This window comes from Pinus tabuliformis, chromosome J (assembly GCF_031772625.1).
Source record: "Pinus tabuliformis cultivar Carrire ecotype Pingquan chromosome J, CPIR1, whole genome shotgun sequence".
Lineage (NCBI taxonomy): Eukaryota > Viridiplantae > Streptophyta > Pinopsida > Pinales > Pinaceae > Pinus > Pinus tabuliformis.
In genome coordinates, this window is record NC_142295.1 from 1,318,073,046 (window position 1) to 1,318,080,053 (window position 7,008).

Sequence of the window (7,008 nt, forward strand, 5' to 3'; positions counted from 1 at the left end):
TATCCCCAACTCTGTTGTCGGCTCAAACTTCTTCCGTGCATCTTTGGTGACATGGAAATATATCGATGACCCAAAAATCCTAAAGTGACCAACATCTGGTCTCTTACCAGAATAATCCTCCTCTGGTGTCTTCATCCCAAGAATCTTATGCAAGCTACGGTTCTACAAATAAACCACTATGTTTCATGCCTCAACCCACAAGTGTAGTGGTCGGCCCTGATCATGCAACATCGCCTGTGCTTCCCCTACAATTCTTATGTTATTCCTCTTGGCCAACCCATTCTGTTGTGGGTTATGGGGTGCTGTCAACTCCCATTTAATCCCTTCTACTACACAGAAGTTATTAAACTCATTTGAGACATACTCACCACCATTATCACTCCATAGAGCTTTAACCTTCTTTCCAAACTCTTTCTCAACCAATGCTTTAAATTCACAAAAGTTTGTGAAAGTTTGATCCTTCTTCTGCATGAAAAATATCCAACATTTATGAGAAAATTCGTAAAAAATATAACATAATACCAGTGTCTAGTCGCGGATGTTATCGAGAATGGTCCACACACATCTGAATGGACTCACTCTAGAATCGCCTATGCTCAAATGTCTTTGTCGTGAAAGGAAGCCTTGGTTTATTTTCCCAAAGTACACCCCTTGCATGTATCAACTTGCTCTAGCATGCCTTTGGGATTCCAGTAGAGATATGTTGCATGATTTTCAAATCCCCATGATGCAAGTGACCCAGCCACCTATGCAACAACTTGCCAATGTCTCGGATTTGCACCTTCTCTGCTTTCATGCTCAAAGAAGCACAATCCTCTACCTCCAACTTATAGATATTCTTAACTCAAATCCCTATCTTCTTTACTTGACCCGTGGCTATGTATTGAAGGAACACCTTTCCTTCGAGAAAATCACATCATAGCCTCTATCCTCAAGCATGGCGATTGATATTAATTTCTTCTTCAAGCCGGGCACATACATAACACCTCTCAAGGTGAGAGGAGCTCCCTGCTCCCTCTGAAAAGTAATTATGCCCAATCCAGTAGCATTATACATCCCGTCATCACCCATCTCGATATCCATCTGGAGATCCTTCTCCTCTAGGCCACTGAACAACTCCTTATCACCAGTCATGTGGAATGAAGCTCTATTATCAAGGTACCATACACTACCCATCATTGATAACACCATGCATGCAATGAGAGTAAAGTCCAATTCGAATTGAGAGGCCAAAGCCTCACCCGCCACTCCTCTGGATGACTTCTTCTTGGACTTCTTGAGCAGAGAGTTTGTAGCAAAATGTCCCATCTCATGACAATGAAAGCGCCTAACTTTCGACATGTCTTTCTTCTTGCCTCCATGACAAGAATCAGATTTGGAATGGGAAGCATTCCCTTTCCCTTTCCTTGCCTTAGCCGCTAAGGCACAACTTTCCTCATCGTCAATATTTGATGAGGAACCATCTCTGGTGTTCCTTCTTATCTCCTCCTGCATCAAATGTGACCATAGTCGTTCCCAATCTGGCATCTTCTCCCTCCCATTAATAGAGTCCTAATAGTTATTCCAACTCTTGGGAAGGCCTAGGAGAGTTAAGCTCACCATATCATCCTCGACAACAGTTATTCCAACACTTCCAAGCTCATCATGACAGTGAGTGAACTTGGTCAAGTATTTTGGAATGGTCTCACCTTTCTCGCCGACATTGAAGTATGTATTGCAAATTCGAATTTCAGCTGTAACCGAAAACTCAAAACTTTGAAATCTCCTCTAGTATATTGTCTTCAGCTCTGATACCATGTAGTTTTTCTTGTAGATTCACAGCTCATGTAATGTACTAAAACACAAGACAAGAATATACTCTACTCTTTTAAACAGCGGAAACCAATGATCGATGAAAACAATAATCGACAAGAGGAAGATAATCAAATACACATAACAAAATTTTTTCTCTAGGGAAATCCACTGCTGAAAACCCCGACTATCTATTGCTGAGTGATAATACAAATCTTGTTCTCACAATAATAATTATTGCACAAGTATGATCAACTCTCTACCTCACAAGCCTGCAGTGACCAACACTTAACCAATTTTTGTTTCCTGTTGAGCCCCTATTTCCTTACGTAATTCCTTATAGGAATAGCCCATATTTAATTGGGAATTCCTTCTTCCATAACTGTGCAATCCAAATCTAGGTCTTGTTCTGATTGCATGCATGATCTGTACAACTTGGATCATTTTACAACTGATAGTACACTGTCCCTGCACTCTAGTCTCATCTGGGTTTTTCTTTGAATCGACATGCATGATTTTATCATGAGGGAATATTTAGTTAGATGGAGTAGCACTTGAGGATGCACCAATGCACCAACTCACTACTAATCCTCTACTAGTTCCACAAACAATTAGAACTAGTTTAACTGTCTATAACTCAGTCAAACTGAGTTATCTAATTACAACTCAAATAAACTCATCCTGGACCCCTAAAATTTAGGGAGAACATATACATGACTACAAAAAGACTTCCAACTTGAAATTCCTAAGCTAATTAATTTAATTAAACTTAATTAACTATTTACAAGTATAGAAATCAATTTTAATTCACAATTTAATTCAAGGACAAATTAAACTAGAATTTCTTGTTGTCATTTTTCAACACAATTTAGGGTGAAATATTATGGATTTTAGGTGTCATTTTAATGTTGTATGTGAAATGAGGCACATTGGAAGTGACATGGCCCAGAGCCAAGGCTATCCATCTAAAGGCCACATCATTTCCATGAGTTGTCTCCTCGATTAGGGAGGTTAAATATTTATCAACTAGCTCAAAGAAATCCTCCTTAAGACAAAATCTTGGAAGAGCTTCCCACATATAATTAATTAAGGAGAATAGAGATCTATAACATTCACTGGAGAGCCTATGAATGACTTTATTTCCTTGACACTTGATATGAGCAAGAAGAACTAGTGAAATTTGTGTGAGAGCGGAAGAAATTCTAAATAGAAAAAATTTCAAGTCACAAACTGTGATATATTTGGAGTGATGATGAGCCACAAGAGATTTTGAAAACCATCGCAACAATAATCTAGGAGCCACCTTCAATACACATCTTCGAAAAATTCAAATAAAAGTCTTTTTGAATACCAAATTCCACAGCAAAGAGTTCTGCAAGGTTGTCATTGTTAATCACCTTCCGACTTGCATATATATGAAGAATGTCTCCTAAGTTTGAAAGAAATATTCCTTCAAACCCAACATCACCTAGATTCGACGCTCCATCAATATTGAGTTTGACAATGTTATTTGGAGGGAAATACCTGTGGAGTGGATAATATGGGGTGGATCTTACAATTGGGTTAGAAACCACTCTTTCATTTTGGGTGGGTTACAAGCCATGGAGGACGGGTGATTCATCTACAGAAACATCTTGAGGAAGGCCAACAGGAAATAAGAATAGTTTCTTGAAGATATTTCAGAAGTAGTTGCCAAAGAGAGTCCATGGAGAAACTGTGACCACAAACAATTCAATTATTGTGTTCCTTCTAGAATATCCACGGTATGAATCTTGGTAACATTGTCCATGCTCTATTTAGGATTTCATTTGAGAAGGGAGAAGAACTCCAATCTAGCATATTTTTGATGATACAGGATGGATCTATCTTGGTTTGGAAAAAGAGGGACATCGCTATTTGCCAAATACATTCCGAGATTGGGCAAAGATTGAAAAAGTGTCACACTATATTCCTAAGAATTGTAACAAAGAAAAAACATTAAAGGGCCCCCATATCCATGGGCTACAATCTGATCCCGTGTCAAAGTTTTCATGTGTGCAAGGAGCTAGAGAAATTGGGAACCTTGGGCCAAATTTTTTGTTCCCATATTTGAGAACAAATATGCAGGTGAGGATTATGTTTATGCTTGGCTTTGATATTATGTTCTTCCTTAACTAAGAAGATATCATGAGATGTGTATCCCCGTCTTAGCTTATCCAATCTTCAGATGAGGAGAGTTGGATGATTTTATCTAGCCTACCCCAATCCAAATCTTAAGGCACAAAGTTCCAAGAGTCTTTGGATTTCCAAGTATGTCAATTAGTTTATAGGGAGGAGCCACTCTAGTAGTCCACCATAAGGGGGATTTGATGTGACTTTATAATATGGTTGAGGTCTTGTAGATCTAGCTGAGACACAAGGTGGGGAAATTGATGCCATGAATCATCCCAAAAACGAGTTCTTTTCCCATCATGAACCTCCCAAAAATAGTGGTTTTGAGTTAGGTTATTTCATTTACAATCAATATTCCAAATGGAAGAGCATGTAGTGCAGTTTTGCATCCTAAGATGTTGTTGAACTAGTATATTGTCACTATATTTTTAATTATGGGTTTTACACCACAACTCCTTGCCTTCTTGGAGCTACTTATTACTCCTATTATTTTATGTGGATGTGAGATTTATGGCTGCAGTATATCCAAAGAGTCATCGAGAAATATAGAACAAATCTAAAAAGAAATTTATAACCTATAATCTCAAAATTAATGGAAATAGACCCTATCTTATCCTCCTCATTGAAGAAATCCTTTTCCCCATTGAGAGCATGGTTATGACTAAGTATCTAATGTAGAGGAAGAGTTTAAACAAAATAGAAGACAAGAAGCTTCCTAAATTTGCTTCAAACTCTAGCCAAAACACCCTTGAGTTCAAACAGGGATGGCATAAGGATGTTTGATCTTGGCTACCATTAGGGGATAAAGGAAGAGATCATTTAGTAGAGAAAGTATAACATTAAAAATATATTACCTCAAAGTTAAAGTTTAAATTGTTGTGTGATAAGGAGATATAGGGAAGAAATAAATGAAGATATTATAAGGAGGTGATGAACTAAAATCTCGAGAATTAAAAGTATCTTTTTGTTTTGACTAGTGTAAGGAAGAAAATAAACATTGTTAAAATAAGAAAAAATTCTCATGAGCTCCACAGTGAAACTAGGTGTTGGTCAATTCCCAAAACCCCTTAAGATGAAAGAGACTATCACCTTTGTGACATTAACAGGGTTAGAGATGAAAATAACTTTCTCTTAGATTTTCCAACATAAATTGAGGTAAGATATAAATTTTAAAATATTTGTCACACTACCACCCTTCTTGACATTTTAACTCAAAAAACGATGGTGACCTTAGAATGCTTCTCTTTTTTTTTTGTAAGCTGCGGTATTTCTATTATCTACAAGCAAATATTAAAATACAAAACTCAGGAGCCTCAACCTGCCCCGTAGGGAAACCAGGTCTGTTGGCTCCTATACTTGCAACAGTCATTACAATTAACAGTCTGGACATTGTCAAATACCATAAGCATTAAAGCCCTCTTCCCCAAGTTTCTCCCACCCATCTAGCTTTTTCTCAGTTCTACTTAACCCCCACAAACTAAGTCTTTTTGGCATGTCTTACAATATCTTTCGTAGACAAAAATGATTTTCAAAAAGCAAAAGCATAAGAAACAGGCCTCTCAGTGTTCTGCGTCTCCGTTGCCGGTGTTGGTGCGATCGCCGTCCTTCCTCATCGCTTTCAGCATTTCCTTGATCTCTAGGAGGTGCTCGTTCTGCAGGCGAACCAGCTCCTTCATCTTTGCGCTTTCCTGTTTGGCCGCCGCGGTTTCAGTCGCCATCTCCACCATTTCTGAGGCCACTTGTTCCATGGCCTTGGCCAGGAGATGTTTCAACACCCAAAAAATATGCAGAGCACGTCTGTACAGGGTGAGTCTCCCGCGCGTATTTCCAGGGTCTGGCAACTGCGAGGACCATTCGTCCATTTCCGGGTCAGAGGGCTCCTCTAAAACCTTCTCCTCCATGGCATCGATAATTCTCCTTATATCTGCGTTGGAATCCAGATTATAAGCTTGTTCCGCTTCATTCCGAGCCATGTTGATTGTTCTGTGCCTTCTTCTCCGCCTTTTCTACGTTCTATCGCCCTCCACATTGTCAATAGGTTGACGGGGCTGTCCTCGTCTCTTGTTCGCCTGTTGCTTCTGACCACCTTGTTTTGGGCCTCGGCTGCTCTGCCCAATTTCAAACTGTGTTGCTCTGCACTCTTCGCACTGTCGGAATTTCATTTCTTCCGAGCTTTCCACTTCAATTTTGACCCTTCCCTGCTCGAAATTCCTGTCTTCCTCCCTGTCCTTCTCTTTTTGGACTGTTTTATTGCGTCTCTCCTCCATTCTTGAGCGTTTAAGTCTCTGGTTCAGGATTCTCTGCCAGATTGGTTCCTCCCTCGAGCTCTTTCTACTACCTTCCATTCTTCCTTTGTTCACTCTAATACCCTTCTCACCACCTTTGCTCTGATGATGGGAACTCGCTCCACTTCTACTGTCCCTCCTCCTTCTAATGATGGGTATGTTGTTGAGAATCATTATTTGTTTTGGGCCTCGTTCTTGTCTTACTGTCCTCTCATTTAATGCTGATGTCGGGGGATTTAGAGCACCGTCCTTTCGGCCTCTCCTTATTGTCGTCGGTTCATGCCTCATTCTCCCGTTCCCGCTCCGCGCGTGATCATAATTAACTTTGTTCTGCATCATAATTTTCCCTTCCAATAAGCTGATTGAGACCATCCCATTTTGCTAACGAAACCTGATTGGTCCAGCTGTCATCAATTCGATCCAGGGGTTCTTTGCTTCCCCAGTTCGCTAAACAATCTGCGAGTTTATTACCCTCTCTTTTTACATGTGATGTGATCTTGTAGTCTACCTCTTTCAAAAGTCCCTCTATATCTCGTACTAAGCTTGCACTTCTCCAGCTCTTTACTACCGTTTCCCATTTTTTTCCATTGATTAATTTTCTTATTGTATCTATTACAAGAGTGGAATCTCCCTCAATTTCAATTTTCCTGTAGCCATTCCTTCTGGCGATTTTGAGTCCCTGATAAACAGCCATGAATTCTGCCTCATTATTGGTCATTTTTCCACCATGTTCCGCATATATCCACTCTGTCTCCCCCTGTCTATTCCTGAAGATTCCGCC